This window comes from Cebus imitator, unplaced genomic scaffold (genome assembly GCF_001604975.1).
Source record: "Cebus imitator isolate Cc_AM_T3 unplaced genomic scaffold, Cebus_imitator-1.0 Scaffold14, whole genome shotgun sequence".
NCBI lineage: Eukaryota > Metazoa > Chordata > Mammalia > Primates > Cebidae > Cebus > Cebus imitator.
This window is the reverse complement of record NW_016107329.1, coordinates 12,107,660-12,129,271: the sequence shown is the minus strand read 5'-3', so window position 1 is coordinate 12,129,271 and position 21,612 is coordinate 12,107,660. Positions and strand designations below refer to the sequence as shown.

Below are 21,612 nucleotides of genomic sequence, written 5' to 3'. Positions count from 1 at the left end.
ACAGATAAGATGAGCAGGGTTTCAGCAGTCTCACAGGGTTGTAGAGATAAAAAGTGAAGTTCAGATATATCCTGATAGTCAGAACTTGAGGGTCTAAGATGCCAGAGAAAAGGAAAGTACAGTGAGTTTAGTTCAATATTTTACATGATTGCTTTCCTTTGAGGAATTGGCTGATTTATAAGTGGTACAAGGCAAAAAAGTTGAGAAGCGAAGTAGAGAGTAGCAGATACAATACTTAGGAGTTAAACAGAACTTTAATCAATTTCACAATGCTAAAGAGACAGAAATTAGAGTTCAGAGCCTGCCAAAGAGGAGGGACCCTGGTAATTATTCCAGGTTTTCAGTTTGTCTCCCCAAAGGGTTAAACTCTAGGAGTAAGGATAAACTAGAAAATACCATTTTTCACAAAGACTGAAGTGCAGCTTTGAATCAGCTCAACCTTAGCAGGATTAATGTGATCTGTCCTTCACCACCTGCCAAAAGCAAAAGTAAATCTTTGGAGGAAGATAATATCATCCAGAGCTTTTCTAACTTTTAACATATGATGTCTGGCATTCAATAAAAAAACACTTGTCTTACCAGATATATTAGTTTGCTAAGGCTGTTGTAACAAAGTATTGTAGATTGGGTGGCTTAAGCAATGGAACTTTATTGTTTTACAGTTCTGGAGGCTGGAAAGTCTAAGATCAAGGTTCTAGAAGATTTGGAATCTGGTTAAGGTGAAACGGAAGAGTTCCTTGACCCCCTTGCAGTACTTGTGATGGGTGTTCAAACCCCTTATGGGGGCAGGAGCATGCAGACAGGCAGATGCAGGAGCTGGGGGCAAGTGCTTTTGGGCTCTGGCCCCATGGTAGCATCCATGGGTGTGTTACAATTAATGCTTTTTTAGCAGTTGCCATCCACAGACTGCTATGTGTTATACCAGTTCAGTGGAGAGTCAGGGTGGCAGCGTTTTACACCCTGTCCTCTTGGTACCTGGACTCTCTTCTGGTGTCCAAGAAGAATCAGGCTACACAGACTTGATGAATGGTGAATGTGGGTATTTTATTGAGTGGTGGAGTGGCTCTCAGTGGGATGGAAGGGGAGCTGGAAAGGAGGTGATGTTAGAAGATGGTCTTCCCGTGGAGTTTGGTATCCCCAGTGAACTCCTCTCAGTGACATTCAGACACTTCTTCTCTTCCCTCCTTTTCTGCCACGCTCTGCTGCTCTGCCACTCTGCTGCTTGTCTGCTCATCTGCTCGTGGAGTCTGAGGTTTGGGATTTATTTGGGTACAGGATGGGGGATGTGGAGGACCAAAAGGCAGCATTTGGGAATGAAAACAGGAATACCTATTTCAATTTAGGGCTGCAGGTTTCCAGGCTTGAGGGCAGGGCCTTTGCCAAGGAACTACCCTCTTCTACCCAGTATTTACTTGCCTCCTATTTATATCAAAGGCATAATTTCTTGTTCATAGATGGCCATTCTCCTGCTGTGTTCTCACATGGCAGAAGGGAGAATGGAAATCTCTGGTGTCTCTTTATAAGGGAACTAATCCCATTTATGAGGGCTCTGCCTTCATGACCTAATCACCTTTCAAAGGCCCTAACTTCCTAATATCATTGCATTGGGGGTTAGATTTTCAGCATATGAATTATGAGGGACACATTCAGTCTATAGCAATATAAAAACAAGCAAATTCTGGAATTGAAAATTATAATAACTAAAATTAAGAACTTGATAGATGAGCTTATAACAGATTAGATACAGTTCAGGAGAGGATTGGGCAACTGGAAGATAGGTCAGTAGAAAGCATTCAGACTGAAGGACTAAGAAAGAAAACAAGAAGAAAATGTCAATAATATATTGGTTTCACTTTAGTGTATTTTTTAGGAAGTCGTGTAAACATTAACTCAGCCTGTGTAGTGGAGAGAACAATTAGTTATAAACAGACCTGGTTTAGAATCCCAGCTCTACCCCTAAATCTTTTACTGAGTGTGTGATCTTGGATTAGTGATTCTCTGAGCCTCAGTTTTCTCATCTGCAAAAGAGAAAAATATTACCTACCTTACACGGTTATTCTGGTAATTAAGTCAAATATGTGTGGGAGTGCTTTGTTCCACACATGATAGTATTTGCTTTTTATTCTGTATAATATACAGTAATTTTGGATTTATCTATTATTCTAAGCAGGAATTTATAGATGTTGTTAAGTCATTCACTGCGTAACATTTTGGTCAATGATGATGTTCCCATAAGATTATAATGCCATATTTTTATTATACGTTTTCTATGTTTAGATACACAAATACTTACCATTATGTTACAATTGCCTACAGTATTCAGTACAGTAACATGCTACTCAGGTTTGCAAACTAGGAGCAGTAGACCATGCCATATGGCCTAGGTGTATAGGAGACTATACCATCTAGGTTGGTGTAGTGTACTCCATGATGTTTGCACAAGAATGAAATTGCCTAATGATGCATTTCTCAAAATGTTTTTGTGTCATTAAGTGACACATGACTATTTGTATCATAGAGTCAACATCTTCCCTAATAACTGTTCAGAGTTTTTATTTCACTTGTTGTATGTATACTTGGTGAAAAGGGAGGGACATTTGCTGTACTATACCTTCTCCTTTCAGGCCTCATTTCACCATCCTTGCCTAAATTTGAATCTGCTTCTTTAAGACTGCTGAAATTTTGTTATTTTTTTCTGTTTTTTTTTTTTTTTTTTTTTTTTTTTTTTTTTTTTTTTTTTTTTTTTTTTTTTTTTTTTTTTTTTTTTTTTCTTACTCCCCTCGCCCCACTCCTAAAGCATTAATAGAAATAGATCTTGTTTGGGTATGTTAAAGAATTTTTATTTTGTGCTTTTGTCAACTTGCGTTTTTGACTTGTTGCTGTTTCTAACCCTTCTCTTCTATTGTCAAGTCATTTAATAAACATTTTTTGATGTACTATGTGCCAGGCCCTGTCCTAAATTATTGTGATAAAAAATGAGTAATAGGCTATGCATGGTGGTTTACGCCTATAATCTCAGCACTTTAGGAGGCCAAGGTAGGCGCATCACCTGAGGTCAGGAGTTCAAGACCAGCCTGGCCAACATAAACATTAGCCGGGCATGGTGGTGCATACCTGTAGTCCCAGCTCCTCGGGAGGCTGAGGTGGGAGAATCACTTGAATCCAGGAGGAGGAGGTTGCAGTGAGCCAACATCACACCACCACTGCACCAGCCTGGGTGACAGAGTGAAGCTCTGTCTCAAAAAAAATGAGTAATAGCTAGTGGGGAACTTAGACACTTAAACATTTTTGATATGGTAAGGTGAATGTTGTAAGGGAACCATACGAACACAGAAGAGTGGTTACTTCTGCCTATGGTACCACCCAGAAGGTGACGTTTGGCCTAAGTCTCTAATGATTAGTAAAACATCATGTGGAGAAAGGGTAGGTGTGCATTTTGGGTAGAGGAAACAATATATACAAGGACACAAAGAATTGAAGAATTTGTTGTATTCAGGGATCAAATATAATTTGGCATGGCTAGGGTGAAGGATGTGGGGTAAGAGAAAGGGATAGGGTAGCAGCTTCAACTGGAAAAGTTGGCAGGAAGATGGGTAATAATGAAGGATTTTAAGCAGGAGAGTTGTACGAACTATTTATTGGCAATTACTTGATGATGGGAATGAACTGGAGAGGGGTGAGAGGAAAGGCACACAGAAGAGTTGAGAGGCTGGTGTAATAGCTCAATGAAATACAAGCTAGTGCAGTGGTAGTGGGGTTACAGAGAAGAACCCAGGTTCAAGAGAAATTAGAGAGATACTAGAATCATCTCTACCCCTTGGTGTAGAGGTTTTCCCTATAAATAATGAATGGTTTGTATCTATTATTCTTTTCTTAGTAAACTGCATATATAGAGTGTACCTCCAATGCAGGTAGGGTGAGGGTTTAATGAGGGAGCCAGGTCAAATACAGTGTATCTCAGAACATATACAAACCAAATAAAATGAATCTGGCTGGGTGGAAATTGATGCAGAGATACTTAGGATTTGGTAAAGTGAGTAACTGGATCTGAGTGAGTATCTTTGGATAACTATATCATGGCCTTTCTTCCTAAGTTTCTGTCACATCTCTACTTTTCACTCTTAGCTCCATGTTTCTTTTCCACTGAGAAAAAAAAAGCAGTGAGTAATGAACCTTCAAAAGTTCTTTCTCCCATACCTATTCACCTACCTATATCTGTGCCTCTTTTCTCCATCTCCTGTTGCTATAGATGAACTGTCCATGCTTTTAATCTAAAGCCAACCTCTCCACCTATGTACTAAATTTCATCTCCTCTTTCCCACCAGAGGACATTGCTCCAGGAATTATACCCTACTTTTCCTTCTCTTTCCTTTGCATGCCATAGCCAATCCCTTAGCCATTCTATCAAGTTAACATTCTACATATATACATGTCATTTCTTATCCTCCCCACTACTAGCACCCTGATATAAGCCACCATCAATCTCTGGGCTATATTCTATCAACAGCCTCCTAACTTATCTCTCTGCTTTCACTCTTGCCCCTTATTTTATTCTAATTACACAGGATCCAGAATTAACCTTTGAAAACATAAGTCAAATCATGTCCCTCAGTGCTCTCATTGGCTTCTCATCTTACTGAAAATAAAATCAACAATCCAATATGTTCTACACAAAGCTACCTCTGTAACCACATTTTCTACTACTCCACCCCCTACTTTTAGCAGTCAGACAAGTCATGCATTCTCTAGACTTGGGGTCTTTGCACTTTCTGATGCCTCTGTCTAGAATGTTTCCTCCCCTTCTCCACAGATATGTACCATATGGTTTGCTTCCTCACTTCTTTTGGTTCTCTCCTTAAATCACAAGCATCTTTCCTAAACTGCCTTTTATAGTATATAAAACACTCCTGCCCACCATCCCTGTTTGACATTTTATCCTGCTTTATTTTTCTTTATATCATTTATCACTACTTTATATTCTATTTATTTGTTCATTTGTTTTTTAATTTTTAAAATTTTTTGTGGAGATATTGTCTCACTATGTTGCCCAGGCCAGTCTCCAGCCCCTGACCTCAAATGATCCTCCTGCCTCAGCCTCCCAAAGTGCTGGGATTACAGATGTGAGCCACCACACCAGCCTATTTATTTGTTTATTCTGTGTTCTTCCCTTTGAATGAGAGGGTCTTTGAGGATGGGGATTTTGTTTTGTTCACTGCTGTATCCACAGCAGTACTCAATGTATTAGATGCTCAATGTTTCTGAATGAACAAAATGTATTAATCAGGGAATCCATCCTGGAGGAGATGAACCTTGATGAGGCTTCTCAAAGCATGAAGGGCCATGACTTGGTGGAAAAGAAGGGTAGGGGGGTAAGGGCATTATATACACAAGCAATGTCATTTACCATATGAGCTCCTGAAGTCTGGGGATAGTAAGCATGTTATCTTACTACTGTGAATGACAGCTAAGATGTGAATGGAAGTAGAAGTATAATGTTTTTTCATATTAAATTCTATCTAATCTTCAGACCTTCAAATCCCAACACTCTGAGGCCTCATTTGACTCTACAAGTTTTACTTTCACAAGGAAACTGTTAGTTCCTTGGGGGCAATGACCTTGGTTCAGCCTTTTGTACACAATAGATGTTCAAAATGCATGTGTTTGATTTGGCAAAGGAAAATTGTTTAGTGTCGTGCTTTACTAAATAAAAGAATCTACATTTTGTGACCATAATGAAAAATATGTATTACACCTAGCTTATTATCTTCATTGCTTTATGAAAGATAGTGCTACTGAACAAATGCTAATTCCCAGACACTAATTTTCTGTTGTTGTCCTGGGAAGATGCTCACATATGTCAGACATCATCAAATTGTTCACTTAAAATTGGTGAATTTTATTATTCATTAATTATTTTTAAAATATTTGATAGAATTCTTCAGTGAACCATGTCAACCTGATATTTTCTTTGTTGGAAAGTTTATACATTTAACTTATTTAGTAGATATAGAACTGTTCAGGTTATCTATTTGTTCTTGAATTATTTTGTATCTTTCAAGGAATTGGACTGTTTTATTGGGTATTTTCATATAGAGAGTTTTTCATAGTATCCCATTGTTGTCTTTTTAATGTCTGTAGGATATGTTATATTAGCCTCACTTTCATTCTTGATATTTGTAATTTGTGTCTTCTCATCTTTTTTTCTTGACCTGTGTGGTTTAATGCTTATCAAGCTATTGGCTTCATTGACACTTCTCAATTTAAAACAAAAACTGTTCCATCTTGCTTACTTTGAGCTTAATTTGCTATTCTTTTCCAGTTTTATTAAGCTGAATGAGTAGGTTATTTAATTGAAGGCTCTTTTCTTTTCTTTCTTGCTTTTTTTTTTAGAAGGAGTCTCGTTCTGTCACCCAGCCTGGGGTACAGCATGGTCTTGGCTCACTACAACCTCCACTTCCCTGGTTCAAGAAATTCTGCCTCAGCCTCCCAAGTAGCTGGGATTACAAGCTCATGGCACCACACCTGGCTAATTTTTGTATTTTTAGTAGGGATGGGGGTCACCATGCCCGGCTAATTTTTGTATTTTTAGTAGAAATGGGGTTTCACCAGGTTGGCCAGGCTAATCTCAAACTCCTGATCTCAGGCAATCCACCCACCTCAGCCTCCCAAAGTGCTAGATTACAGGTGTCAGCCACCATGCCTGGCTGCCTTTATTCTCTTTTCTAACATAAGCATTTAATACTATAAATGTCCCCTAAGCACTGCTACAGCTGTTGAATAGTGGTGCTGAGAGTGAACATCCTTGTTCTGTTCTTAACCTTAGGGGAGAAACAGTAAATCTTTCACCATTAAGTATTCTGTTAGCTGTAGATTTTTCACAGATGCTCTTTATCAGATTGAGGCAGTTTCCTCCCATTCCTAATTTATTGAAAGTTTTTTTTAATGAAGATTAGATGTTGAATTTCGCCTAATATATTTTTTGTGCCTTTTGAGATGACCATCTGGCTTTCCATCTTTATTCTGTTGACATGTTAATCTATTAGATTGATTAATTTTTTAATATTTCATTGAAGATTTTTACATATCAATGAGAGATACTGGCCTAAAATTTTTTTCTTGTAATATTTTTGCTTGTTTTTTTTTTTTTTTTTTCAAGATAATCACTTCATGTAAAATGGGTTGGGAAGTTTTTTCTTCTGTTGTATTTCCTGAAAGTTTGTGGAAAATTGGTATTATTTCTTCCTTAAATGTTTGATATAATTTACCAGTGAAGTCATATGGGGTTGGAGGGCTTTTGTTGTTGTTGTTGGAAGGGTTTTAACAACAAAAAAAATTTTAAAATAGATATGAGACTATTCAAATTATCTATTTTTTCTTCAGTGAGCTTTGATAGTTTGTGTCTCTCGAGAAATTTGTTCATTTTGTCTAAGTTGTCAAATATATGGGTACAATGTTATTTGTAGTATTCTCTTGTTATCTTTTAAATTTCTGTGGGGTCAAGAATGATGCTTTCTCTTCTGTTCCTGATGGTGATAATTTGTGTTTTCTCTTTTTTTTTTCCTTGGTCAGTCTGGCTATAGATTTATCAATTTTATTGATATTTTAATTGAATCAGCTTGTGATTTGATTAAAAACAGGCAAAAAAAAACAGAAACAATTTTTTTATTGATTTCTGGTTTTATTTATTTCTTTTCTCCTCCTAGCTGTGTTTAATTTGCTCTTCTTTCTTTAGTGTTTTCAGTTGGGAGGTTAGATGACTTGTTTTAGTCTTTCTATTCTAATATAAGCATTTGATGCTATAATTTTTTTTCTGTCAGTACTGCTTTAACTGCATCCAAGAAGTTTTGATATGTTGAACTTTCATTTTTATTCAGTTCAAAATATTTTAAAATTTCTCTCGAAAATTCTTCTTTGATTCATGAGTTATTGATACATATATTGTTTAGTTTTCAAGTATTTGGAAATTTCAGCCTATTTTATGTTACTGATTTCTAGTTTAATTTCATTGTGTTAAAGAACATACTTTGTATAATTTCAACTCTTAAAAAACTTTGCCACACCCATTAGGGTGATTACTATTTTTTAAGAAACACAGAGAATAGTATGTGTGGTGAGGATGTGGAGGAATTGGAACCCTTCTGCATTGTTGGTAGGATTCTAAAATGGTACAACAACTATGGAAACAGGATTCCTCAAAAATTTAAAAATAGAGCTACCCTATGATCCAGCAATCCCACTTCTGAGTATACATCCAAAAGAATTGAAAGCAAGGTCTTGAAGGGATATTTGCACACCTATGTTCATACCAGCATTATTTACAATAGTCAAGAGGTGAAAACAACCCAAGTGTTCATAGATGAATGAGTAAACACAATGGTATACACACACACACACACACACACACACACACACACACACACACACACAATGGAATATTTTGTATGCGTATATATACATACAAAATGGTGTATATATTTAGTGATATAACAATGATATATAGATACACATACACACACACACACACACACAATGGAATATTGTTTAGCCTTAAAAGGAAAGACTATGACTTCTGTCACATCCTGCAACATGGATGGACTTTGAAGATATTAGGCTAAGTAAAAGAAACTAGTCACAAAAAGACAAATACTATTTGTTTCATTATTTGTTTGTTTTCTGATTGTTCCCTCTAGTCTTTGTTCCTTTCTTTCCCATTTTCTGCTTTCTTTTGTAATATTGGTAGTTTCAATCTTACTTTCTTTCTCCAGGCTTTTGGTGTAATCTTTTGGGTCTGTTCTGTGCATGTACAACTTAAGGCTGAGCATAAGACTTATATGGATTCATACACAGAATTAGAAGATGTCATTCTCTAGCTCTCTCGTCTCCAGAATTTTATTCATGAGCTCACTCTTGAGACCATGGTTGCTTCTTTCCCAGTTTCCCTAGTCAAAAAGACAGGGTATTCTTGGAATTTTAGCTGCTTACACAGCCATTACAGCCAAACAATTCCATGACTAGAGCTTTAGGGCAAAGCTGCTGGAAAATACAGAAAACGAAAACAAAACAGGATTTCCCCACACACTCTTTGCTCACAGGAGCCCCTTTTCCTGGTTATTCTGGCTAGTAATACTGGGTTTCTATTAGAATTGTCACCAATCATGCCACTGCTGTGCCATGCAGCTCTGCAACTGGAATCCACCCTCTGGAAGATCTATAAAAGAAAAAAAAATGGGACACTGACTTTAATGCAGGCTTCCTGTCTAAGTGTTTTTGTTTTGTTTTGTTTGTTTTCATTTCTGTTTTTTGAAACAAAGTCACGTTCTGTTACCCAGGTTGGAGTGCAGTGGTGCGATCTTGGCTCACTGCAACCTCCACCTCCCAGGTTCAAGCAATTCTCCTGTCTCAGCTTCCTGAGTAGCTGGGATTATAGACGTGCACTACCATGCTTGGCTAATTTTTGTATTTTTAGTAGAGATGAAGTTTTGCCATGTTGGCCAGCCTGCCCTCTAACTCCTGGCCTTATGTGATCCACTCACCTTGGCCTCCCAAAGTGCTGGCATTACAGGCATGAGCCACCACATAGTCTCTTCTCTAAATTTTAATTCCCCTTCAGAATCTGTCTGTTTTTGGTTACTTTTCAGTGTCTTCATTTAATTGATTTTTGCATTTTTTTCAGCAATTTTAGTTGTATCAAGAGGAAAGATAGGTTGTAAAGATCTTACTCCATCCTTTATTTTTTTTTATTTTATTTTTTGAGACAGTGTCTCACTTTGTCACTCAGGCTGGAGTACAGTGGCGCAATCTCAGCTTACTGCAACCTCGGCTTACTGCAACCTCAGCCTCCTGGATTCAAGCAATTCTCCTGCCTCAGCCTCCCTCATAGCTGGGATTACAAGCACCTGCCACCACGCCTGGCTAATTTTTTGTATTTTTAGTAGAGATAGGTTTCACCATGCTGACCAGGCTGGTCTCGAACTCCTGACCTCAAGTGATCCACCTGTTTTGGCCTCCCAAAGTGCAGGGATTATAGACATGAGCCACTGTGCCCAGCCAAGCTTTCTTTATCTTGACCAAAACTGGAATTCATCTTTTTACTTGTAAACTCTCTGTATATTTATATTTAATGTGTGTCTGTATGGACAGCATATAGTTCACTTTTTATTCAGTCTCACAATTTATGGCTTTTAATTTGGATGTTTAGATAATTTTCATCTAATGTAATCATGGTAATGTTCAGGTTTAAATCTACCATTTTGCTATTGTATTCTATTTGTTCTATTTGTTCTCTAGTCCTTTTTTTCTTCTTTTCTTGCCTTCTTTTGGAGTAATTGAATTATGATTTAATTTTATCTCCACTCTTGGCTTATTAGCAATACATCTTTGTTTTCAGTGGTTGCACCAGGTTGTGCTTATCATATCCTACCTTAAAATAATATCATACTGCTTCACATGTAGTGTAAGAACCATACAACAACACACTTTGATTTTGTCTCTCTCATCCTTTGCACTGTTTTCACACATTTTACTTTTACATATACTATAAACCTCCTAATATAGTGTTCTTATTTTTGCTTTACATAGTTATCTTTTAAGAAGAATTTAAAAATGATTAAATGTCTTTTATATTTACCATTTATAGTGTTCTTTATTTCTTTGCGTAATCAAAGTTTGCCTCTGGTATCATTGTCTTTCTGCCTGAAGGGCTTAATTTAATATTTCTTGTAGTATAGGTCTGCTGGCAATGAATTATCTGTTTTTGTTTGCCTGAAAAAGTCTTTTTATAGAGTTCAGCTTTGAAAAACAATTTCACTGGGTAAAGAATTCCAGGCTGACAGATTTTTTTTTTCTTTCATCACTTCAAAGCTGTCACTCTACTGTCTTTTGAATAGTGTAGGCTCTGATGATATGTCTGTAATCATTCTTACCTTTATTCCTCTATATAATATGCCTTTAATTTGGCTGCTTTTAGCATTTTCTCTTTATCACTGGTTTAAAGAAATTAGGTTATGGTATGCCTTAGTGTGGTTTTCACTGTATTTATCTTGTTTGAGGTCTGTTGACTTTTTTGAATTATCAGGTTTATAATTTTCAATAAATTGGTACATTTTTGGTCATTATTTCTTCAAGTTATTATTTTCTGCCTTCATGTCCCTTGAGGGGGAGTCCAGTGCTCTGTTCACTTATTTTCAGTCTTTTTCTCTCTGTGCTTCATTTTGAATGGCTTCTGTTGCTTAGTCTTTAAGTTTACTGATCTTTTTCTGCAGTGTCTAATCTGTTCTTAATCCCATCTAGTATTCTTTTAAATTTAGATATTGTATTTTTAATCTCCAGAGCTTTTGTTTTTTTATTTCTGTAATGTCAGTGGTGATATTCTCTATTTCTTTCCTGATTTTAGTAATTTGATTCTTCTCTCTATTTTGCTTGGTGAGTCTAGCTAATTTCTTGATTTTGTAGATCTTTCCAAAGACTCAACTTCTGGTTTTATCAATTTGATCTATTGTTTTTCTATTCATGATTTCATTAATCTCTGTCCTAATCTTTATTAATTTCTTTCTTCTGCTTGCTTTAGGTTTAGTTTGCTCTTTTTAGAGTGTCTTAAGGTAGTTTATTGACTTCAGATCTTTCTTTTTTTAAAAAAAAATACATTTATAGCTATAAACATCCCTTTAAGTACTATTTTAGCTGCATCTCATACGTTTTCATATGTTGTCTTCATTTTTATGCATCCCAAAATATTTTCTAATTTCCAGTTTGATTTTTTTCATTGACCTATTGGTTATTTAGGAGCATGCTACTTAATTTACACATATTGTTTAATTTCCCAAATTTATTTCTGTTATTGATTGCTAATTTTATTCCATTGTAGTCAGAAAACATAATTTGTATGATTTGTGTTCATTTGAATTTATTGAAGATTGTTTTATGTTCTAACCTGGAGAATGTTCCATGTGCCCTTTAGAAGAATGTACATTCTACTGTTGTTGGGTAGAATGTTATATCAATGTCTGTAAGGTCTATTTGGTTTATAATTTTGTTCAAGTCTTTTGTATCCTGTTGATCTTCTGCCTAGTTTTTCTTTTCATTACTGAAAGTGAGGTATTGAAGTTTCCAACTATTATTTTTGAGTTGTCTCTTTCTTCAATTCTGTTAGATTTTGCTTCATGTATTTTGGGGTCTGTTGTATGTACATGATTTTTAATTGCTATGTCTTCCTAATGGATTGATCATTTTATCACTAATATCCCTGTTTGTCTTTGGTAAAAATTTTATCTTAAAGTATGTTTTGTTTGACCTTAATATTGCGACTCTAACATTTTTATGGTTGCTGCTTACATGCCATATCTTTTCCATTATTTTACTTTCAATCAATTCGTATCTTTGAATCTATATTTTAAAAAACAGTCTGGTAATCTCTGATTTTTGGTTGAATTGTTTAGTCATATTTAATTTTATTATTGATGTAGTTGGATTTATATCTGCCACTTTGCTTTTGATCCTCTATATCTTTTGTCTTCTTTCCTCCTCTATTTGTATTTCTGCTTTCTTTTGAGTTAAATGAATATTTTTCTGATATAAAATTTTAATTCCTTTTATGATTTTTTTTTACTATATGTTTTTAATCACTTTAATAGTTGTAGCTGTAGGGCTTACCGTATTTGTCTTAATTTATCATAATCTAGTTAATTTTGTTACTAGCTTAATTTCAGTGAGATATAGACATTTTACTCCTAGATAGCTCTAGTCCCTCCCCACTTTTGGTGCTTTTATTATTATAGATATTGCACACACACACAAACACACCTACAATACACACACACATACACACACATTACAAATCAAGCAATACATTGTTATATGTATTATCTCATGATTTGTGTATTTTAAAGAAACTGAGAGAACAAAGAAGAGCAATTACATATTATAGAGCTTATTATATTAACCTTTATACTGCCTTTTCAGGTTCTATTTATTTTTTCCTGTAGATTCAAGTTACCACTTGCTATCATTGCCTTACTTCAATACAGCTTGTTCTCACCCACCACTGTGGTGCTGTTATTGTCAAATTAATATATTTCTATATGTAATAAGCCCAATAATTCAATTATGTACCTATTGTTTTATATGATTAAATTAGTTCAAAGAAGAAAGAAGAAACATGTACATTTAATCATCTTTCTAACTGTATAATTGCCTTTACAAAATGTTCTGTGTTTTTCTATGTGTGATCAAATTACAACCAAGGGTCAGATATTTTTAGCCTGAAGAATTTCTTTAGCATTTCTTATAGGTCATGTATGCTAGCAACACATTATCTGTCTTTGTTTATATAGGAATGTCTACATCATCTTCATTTTTGAAAGATTTTTTTCTGGATAAAATATTCTTGGTTGATGGTGTTTTGTTTGTTTCCTTTCATTACCTTGAAAATATCACTCTATTGCCTTTTGGCCTCCATTGTCTCTGATGAGAAGTCACCTGTTAAATGTACTGGGTTCCCTTGTATGTGATGAGTTATTTTTCTCTAGCTACTTTCAAGATTTTAACTTTGTCTTTCAGCATTTCTGTTATGATGTGTTTGGGTGTGGATCTCATTACTTTTATATTACTTGGAGTTTGTTGAGCTTTTTGGATTTGTAGGTTAATGTTCTTCATCAAATTTAGGATATTTTATAACATTATTTTTTATAATTGTTTTTCTGCCTATTTCTCTCTTCTCTCCCTCTGGTACTCCATTACATTTATTTAGTGTATTTAATAGAGTCCTGCATTGCTCTTTATTTACTGTGTTTAATGGAGTCCTGCATTACTCTTAGGCTCTTTTAATTATTCTTCATTCTTTCTTTTCTTTTGGATCTTGGATTGCATAATCTGTTGATCTTTCCTCAGATTTGCTTATTCCTTTGTCTGCCTGTCAAATCTACTGTTGAACCCTTCTAATGAATTTTTCATTTTAGTTATTGTACTTTTCAACTCTACAATTTCCATATATATTATATATATATTTCATATATATAATATATATGTAATATATACAATTTTTATCTCTTTATTGGGATTCTGTATTTGATGAGGCATTGTTATCATAACTCCCTTTACTTCTTTAACTATGGTTTCCTTTAGTTTTTTTTTAACATATTTATAATACTTTGAAGAGTTTGTCTACCAAGTCTAATAACTGAGCTTGTTTCTCTTGCCTACGTTTTAAAAAGCTGTATATGAGTCAAACTTTACCCATTCTTTGCATGTTTTGTAATTTTTTTGTTGAAAACTGGGAATTTTAGATACTATAGCAATCTAGATATTATTTACCACTAACAACCACCTTCCCCAGTTCAAGATTTCTTGTTATTGTTTGTTAGTTGTTTAGTGATTTGGATGTACTAGTTCAGTGAAGTCTACCTACAGCATGAAGCCTCTGATGTCACCTCAGAAGGCACAGGGTTTCTTATGTGCACAGTCACTTTGGGATGGCATTGGTTTTTATCAGGGCTCTACTTGATGGTTTATTTCTCTGATCTCTCTGTTGTCAGTCTATTGGTATTATATATATATAGTCAGCTATTAACCAACATTAGTTGCCAACTGGTTGTTCAACTGTTTTTTTTCAATGTATGAGGCATAAATTGCTCAACCTGATCCAATTAAATTTAGTGCCTTTTGTATAGGTAGTTTTGACACTAGTATTTGAAATTTATTCTGATTCTAAGAGGCCTCTTGGAATATATCTAAGGATGTACCTTTCCCTGATTCTCTTATATATGCATCTAGCTGATGTATGGTTTAGCTTGTTGCTGTCATAAAGTAACCAGCCCTTTCTTAATTACTCACCACAAAAATCTCCATTGTCTTTCACAGTGCTCTGAGGCCTAAACTTCCACATGCTCTGTTCCAAATAAAGTTGGTTCCCTAGGGGAGAGTTTGGAGTCTTCTGTTCTTATGGTCTTCCTGCCCCCTGGGGAAAACATCTGCATTACTTCTCCAGAGCTGGCAGATTAGACAGTAGCCTGCTTTTCTTGCAGTTATACCCCTGCTTTATTGATGGGGTTGGCAGGTTTTGGGTTTCCAAGCTTTTCTCTCCTGGTGTGGAATCTTGCCTTATGAGTGAGATAAGGGTATTTGAGACCTAGTATTCTTGGCCATCCATGCCTTGGGTAGAGCTTCTGTCTTACAAGTGGCAACTGTGTAGAGTAAGAGGCATGCCAACCTGGATTAGAGTTTATGAAACACAGGTTTGGGTATAGGTAAGAAATGTTGGCATCCTACCCTACCCCATGTGACACTGTAATCCTAGGCTGTGAAATGGAGGGAGACGGAACTCTGTGTTTTTGGCTGCAATTGCCCAAAGTAGAGTTTTTGTTACACTGATCTGGGAAAATGGAGAGAAAGTGTTTCAGAGGTAAGAGAAGCAGGAGATGAATCATGTCTTAAATGTCACAGACTGACATTGCTCTTACCAAAATGTAGTCGATTTTATTGAAAAAATATTTCTTCCTTTTCTGTATGCTTTAGGACAGTTTCCAAAGACTTTTAGCAGTTGTTGCTTTTTTATAATTTTCACAAACTGTGGTTGTTTAACTAGGCTGAGAATCTGTCCAGCACTTCATGCCACTATCCTGGAAGTCATTCCATATATATATATACATTTTCTGATGGTTCTTTCTCTCAACTTTTTTGGTAGCTTCCTCTCATGTATATGCAGATAGGGTAATCAGCCAAATGCTCACCATGCTCTCTTACAGTTTTCTCTTCTTGCCTGTGGCCTGGATGATATTTCCATGCAATAAACTAGGGTAATAATTGGGCTTACCTTGTTTGATTCTCTTTTCTTGTGGGTCACAGTACTGTGCTACCTGTTGTGTAATAGCTGAAATAAATGTTTGATATGTTTTATGGCTTTCTAGTTGTTTTAAAAAGAAGGATAAATCTGGTCCCTTCTACTACATTCTGGCTGGAAGTGAGATTACTAGTCCAGTACTCTTCTTCTCTCTTTTTTTTTTCTTTACCTGATTAAGAGCTGAGATTTGAGATTTGGATCCTGGCTCTCCACTGGTTAAGGCAACTTACCTCATTTTTTTCTGCCTCATTTTTCTCCTCTACAAAGTGAAGCTAATACGAGTATTTCCCTTTTACTGTTTTTGTGAGAACTGAGTTATGTTTGTTAAGTGTTTATAACAGAATATGGCCAATAGGAAGCTGAAATAAGTTTTAGCCACTACTACCACCATCACCGCCACTGCTTATGGTAGAGATATGGAAGCGGACTGGACCATAATATTTAGTACATACTGCTGAATATTAAACATTATATAGCAGTTGGGTCTTTGTATATATGAACTCTCATTTGTTTGTATTAATGTGCAAACTTAAGATGACAGAACTTCAGAGCTAGATCACCTGTGTGAATCACGAGCAAAATTGGTGCTCTTAGTGTCACACCGTAAGTGTGACACTAAGTGATACCACTTGTCTTTTCTGTATCTAATGTCCTCCTCCATCATTATCCAAGTGAAAATTGTGCTAATAGTTCTCTACAATTGGGTAAATTTAAAAATTGAGGTAAAACCAAAGATAGTGTTAACTGCCCACATGAACTGTTAGGGTAGTTCAACCTAGGTAGGTAAATGTGTTCAATACTCAGGCATTAGTAGACCATCCATAGCCTGTTTCTATTTATAAAGATCTGGAAATAGTTAAGGTGGCTAATTTTGGAAATGTATTTTATTTCCATCTGGTCTGAATCAATGAACTTAAATTTCGTGCTATGTGGGATGGAGACATTTTATGAGACACCAGATTTAAAGAGTATTATGTAATGTTCCCAGAATCTTCTTTTGGTGTTATAAGAGAAGTTTAATTACTTATCTGTGCATAAGTGATATGATGTTAGTAATATATGATGAAGCAGCAAGTAGATGCCTCCTGTTGTCTTGGATATCCTTCTTTGAGCCCTCAAGCCTTGTCTGTATGATGTTCTCTGTCAGGAGAACAGTGCATTGGTGCTTTATGTTAACATTCCTCAGCATATCAAGGTGATATAATAGCACTCAGAACCGGTTTCTGAATATCTATGTGCCAAGGCATTATTCTCAATTCTAAACCTTTTCCCCACATTATCTCATTTAATCATCACAGAAACATTCCAAAGTAGGTATTATATTCCAATTTTATAGAGGAATGAAACTGAGGCTCAAAAATGTGAAGTATCTTATCTAAGATTATGTAGAAATCCAGGAATAGATGTGGAATTCTGATCCAGAGTGTCTGACTCTGAAGCCCTGTGTTTCCCACAGGGTTTATCATTGGAATTGGCACTGAGTGCTGTCATTGGTCATAGCACTACTACTAAATGCAAAGCTCTACTATCTACTATTAAAACTTTTAAAGGCAAAATTGTAAAGATACTACAGTGTATCTTTGTACCCAGAAGATTAACAGGAGGAACAAATAATTAAAGGTTGCATGTTAGATAAAACTTTGGTGAAAGAATGCAAGAAGCTGAAGTAGTACTATAGGCTTAAAACCTCAAATGATATCCACCTATTGGTTTTACCAGCTAGCAAGTGATCAAGAGAGGAGGATGTTTTGGTTAAGCAAAAAGGCACTGTGGTTTAGAGTAGCAAGGGTTGGTTGGAGTTAGTGCTGCGAGGTGCTTTATGTACTTCTCATTCGATCTTTGTAATGGTGCTTTAAATTAGGTGGTATCATCCTCATTTTCCGCCCACCTTGGCCTCTGAAAGTGCTGGGATTACAGGTTTGAGCCACTGTGCCCAGCCAGAAGATCTTCATTTTCAGAGGCCAAGGTGGTAAAGAAGTTGAAACTTAATAACTTGCCTAAGGGCACAAGCTGTTATATTCTTAAAGAATTGGGCAGTCGTTCTGCAGGTCTGCCTACTCAGGGCCTATGTCCTTTCTTCTCTCTCACTCTGCCTGAAGTGGTGACCAGGTAACATCATATCTGCTACTATCTCCTTTTCCTCTTTGTTTTGGACTTAAGGTTATTTTTCAATGGATAAAGAGAAGATATATTTCTCTAGTACTTAAATTTCTTTTTTTATCGGACAGATATGTGGGATTCTTGCATCACACTTAATTCATCTGGAGTCGGTGAAAGGCAGGAATGGATATCTGGAGCAGTTTTCACATACTAATTAACATATCCTGTTTCTATGTTTTACCTTGGAATTCTATCACTCATGATAACACTCATTATTTCAGTCTGATCACAAGTTCTAATGGGTAGCTATATATGTTTTTGATTGATGAAACCTAAAGAATCGTTTATTAATAAATGCCATTCATGCAATCATTAAAAAATCAGAAGACAACAGATGCTGGAGAGGATGTGGAGAAAAAGGAATGCTTTTACACTGTTGGTGGGAGTGTAAATTAGTTCAACCATTGTGGAAAACAGTGTGGCAATTCCTCAAGGATCTAGAACTAGAAATACCACATGATCCAGCAATGCCATTACTGGGCACATACCCAAAGGATTATAAATCATTCTATTATAAAGATACATGCACACGTATGTTTATTGTGGCACTGTTCACAATTGCAAAGACTTGTAACCCACCCAAATGCCCATCAATGATTGACTGGATAAAGACAATGTGGCACATATACACCATGGAATACTATACAGCCATAAAAAAACATGAGTTCATGTCCTTTGCAGGGACATGGATGAAGCTGGAAACCATCATTCTCAGCAAACTGACACAAGAACAGAAAACCAAACACCGCATGTTCTTAGTCATGAGTGGGTGTTAAACAATGAGAACACATGGACACAGGGAGGGGAACATCACACACTGGGGCCTGCCGGGGGGTGGGAGGTTAGGGGAGGGATAGCAAGGGATGGGGTATTGGGGAGGGATAAAATTAGAATAAATACCTAATGTAGATGATGGGGGGGATGGATGCAGCAAACCACCGTGGCATGTGTATACCTGTGTAACAAACCTGCATGCTTTGCACATGTACCCCATAACTTAAGGTATAATTTTTAAAAATTAGATAAAAACAGTAAAATAAATGTCATTCATATAGGAAAGTAAACCTTCAAAAATTGGGTCTTTTTTGGAAAATAGAATAAAAGAAATTTCTATTCTAAAAGAATAAAAAGGCAGTTCTTATAGTTGATAGTACTTGGGATTGGTGACCTTGCGAGTTAATGATCCTGAGTCCTGCCTTCCATTAACTAACCTTTAATGATAGCTGTCACAAAAAAAATGAAAAATGGCTATGAGCTTCAAAAATCATTTTACTTTGACTCTCCTGTGTTCTGGTTCATCAAAGCAGTCTTTTCTTTGCTTGTTAAGAAAAAAGAGACCCCACAAATAAAATACTAAAAGCCACACAAGTGGAGTTGACTTTTCAGTGTTTCAAAATATTTATTGCTGCAGAAAATTCAGTCATAAAAGCTAAATTATGAAAATGAAGATCTTCTTCCTGGGCACAGTGGCTCAAACCTGTAATCCCAGCACTTTCAGAGGCCAAGGTGGGCGGATCACCTGAGGTCAAGGGTTTGAGACAAGCCTGGCCAACATGGTAAAACCTCATCCCTCCTAAAAATAGAAATATTAACCAGGAGTGGTGGTGGGGGCCTGTAATTCCAGTTACTCAAGAGGCTGAAGCAGGAGAATCACTTGAACCCAGAGGGAGAGGTTGCAGTGAGCCAAGATCGTACCATTGCACTCCAGCCTGAGCTACAGAACAAGACTCTGTCTCAAGAAAAAAAAGAAAAAGAAAATGAAGATCTTCTACTCCTTCCCTTCTTATCCTTCTCCCTTCCTCTCTTCTCCCTCTTCCTTCCCCCACTTATTTTCTCTCATTCTCTTGCTCTCATTCTATGTTTTTGTTCTGCCATTTTCTCTTTCTTATTCTCTTTCTTTCTCTGTCTCTCTTTCTCTTGTTTTCTCTCTCACATTGTTTGCATTGTAGCTGCTTCTCCTTTATATGAGCATTAAGTAATGTCATGTTTGCCCCAGGTTGCCATGGAAATGTTGCAAGTAGGCCTTTTAAGGAAGCTGACTTGCTCCATTAGTGAAATCATACTCAAATTTTCTAAGGATGGTAATTTGGGAATATTTCTACATAGAAATAAGGGCTCAGAACTCTGAAGTCTAGGCACTCCTCCCAACCCCAACTTCTGTTCTCCTACATATAGAGTTTTCTTCCATTGTGTCTTCTTGAAGACCCATGGCATGATTTTATTAAGGGAATATGTGGATTTCTTTAGACTTCTATTATTCTCTGATTTTTTTTAGCCCACCTAAGAGTGTCTCCCAGTATGCCCTTTTTCAGAACAGAAGGGAAGGGTATAAATTGATGTTTTGGGCATATGAAACCTAGCTTAAGGTGGAAGCAAAAGTATTTTACAGCGGGGGAAAGAAATCTTGACTCCTGTAAATGCATGCAGGTAGAAAAAGGTGCAGATTTTATCTGGTAAAAGGGTTTCCTACCCTCCTCTTTGCCCTCCACACCATAATAAAAAAAGAAAGAAGTTGAAAAAATTTACCATCCTCTGGATGGTGAGGAGAGAAATGGGTTATATGTTCCTGGCCTCTAGAGATGGGATAAAGGAAATACTTGCTACTGCTGCAGCCCCAGTGGACAGGGATTTAATGCCCAGTATAGCAATAGAGAAGGGCAACTTTAGGAAGACCCAAGTTTCATTAAGAGGTTTAACACTCTAGCAGAGGCATCTTGTATGCACTACAATGAATAGCAGCTTCTCCCTCACACAAATATTTTCTGAGTTTCTAGGCACTGGAGATAGAGCTTTGAATAGATACAATTTCCTGCCTTCCTAGAGTATATAGTCCTACTGGGAGAGGCAGGCAACAGATTTCAAAAATTGCTAAGAAAATATCAGATGATAATAAGCATGAAGAAAATAAACAAGGTAGTGAGAAAAAAATATAATAATGATGGGAAGGATACTCATGATAGGATGATTAGAACTCCTCTTTGAGGGGATAACATTTAAACTGAGACTTATAGATAAGAAGGATCTATCCACACAAAGAGCCAGGAGAGAAACAGTGTTCAGATAGACAAAACGGCAAATTCAAAAGCCCTGAAATTAGAAGTGTTTGACCTTTCTTAGGAACCAAGGAAAAGTATGGGCAGTATGAAACATTGGTAGAGGCCAGATTATGCAGCCATGTAATCCATGGGATTTATAAGCCATGTTAGGAATGTGGATTTTATTCTGAGTGCAGTGAAAAGCTATTGTAGCATTTTAAACTGGAGTGCAATCTATCAGATTGTGCTTTGACATGATTACTGTCTGCAGAGAGGACAATGAATTGAAAGAGGTCAGCAGAGGAAGCAGAAATATTGGTAGGAGGCTACTACCTTTTTCCAAGGAAGAGACAATGTAATCTTGGATTAGAATGGTAACAATGGAGGTGAAGGGAAGTAGAGGGATTTTGGTTATAATTTGAAGATAGAGTCAACAGGGCTTGCCCATGGATTAGATGTGCGGATAGAGGAAAAGAAAGAAATAAGACTGTTTTCCTTTCTAGTTTTAGTAACTGGGTAGCTTAAAATGGAGTATTGGAAGGGTGGTGGTTAGGATTTGCAAGTGAGACAGTAATTTGGAAAAGG

General features: G+C 36.3%; 1 protein-coding gene across 8 annotated transcripts in view; it reads left to right on the top strand.

Moving 5' to 3' along the window:
• The window catches only part of EDA (ectodysplasin A), a 435,794-nt gene that overhangs the window by 94,419 nt on the left and 319,763 nt on the right, over positions 1–21,612 (top strand). The window contains exon 2 of one of the 8 annotated variants that reach the window (XR_005196056.1): positions 4,126–4,160. The exons of the other annotated variants lie outside the window; for them this stretch is intronic. The gene's annotated coding sequence lies outside the window, so the exon portion shown is untranslated. The remainder of the gene's footprint in view (positions 1–4,125; positions 4,161–21,612) is intronic. 8 annotated transcript variants of the gene reach the window in all.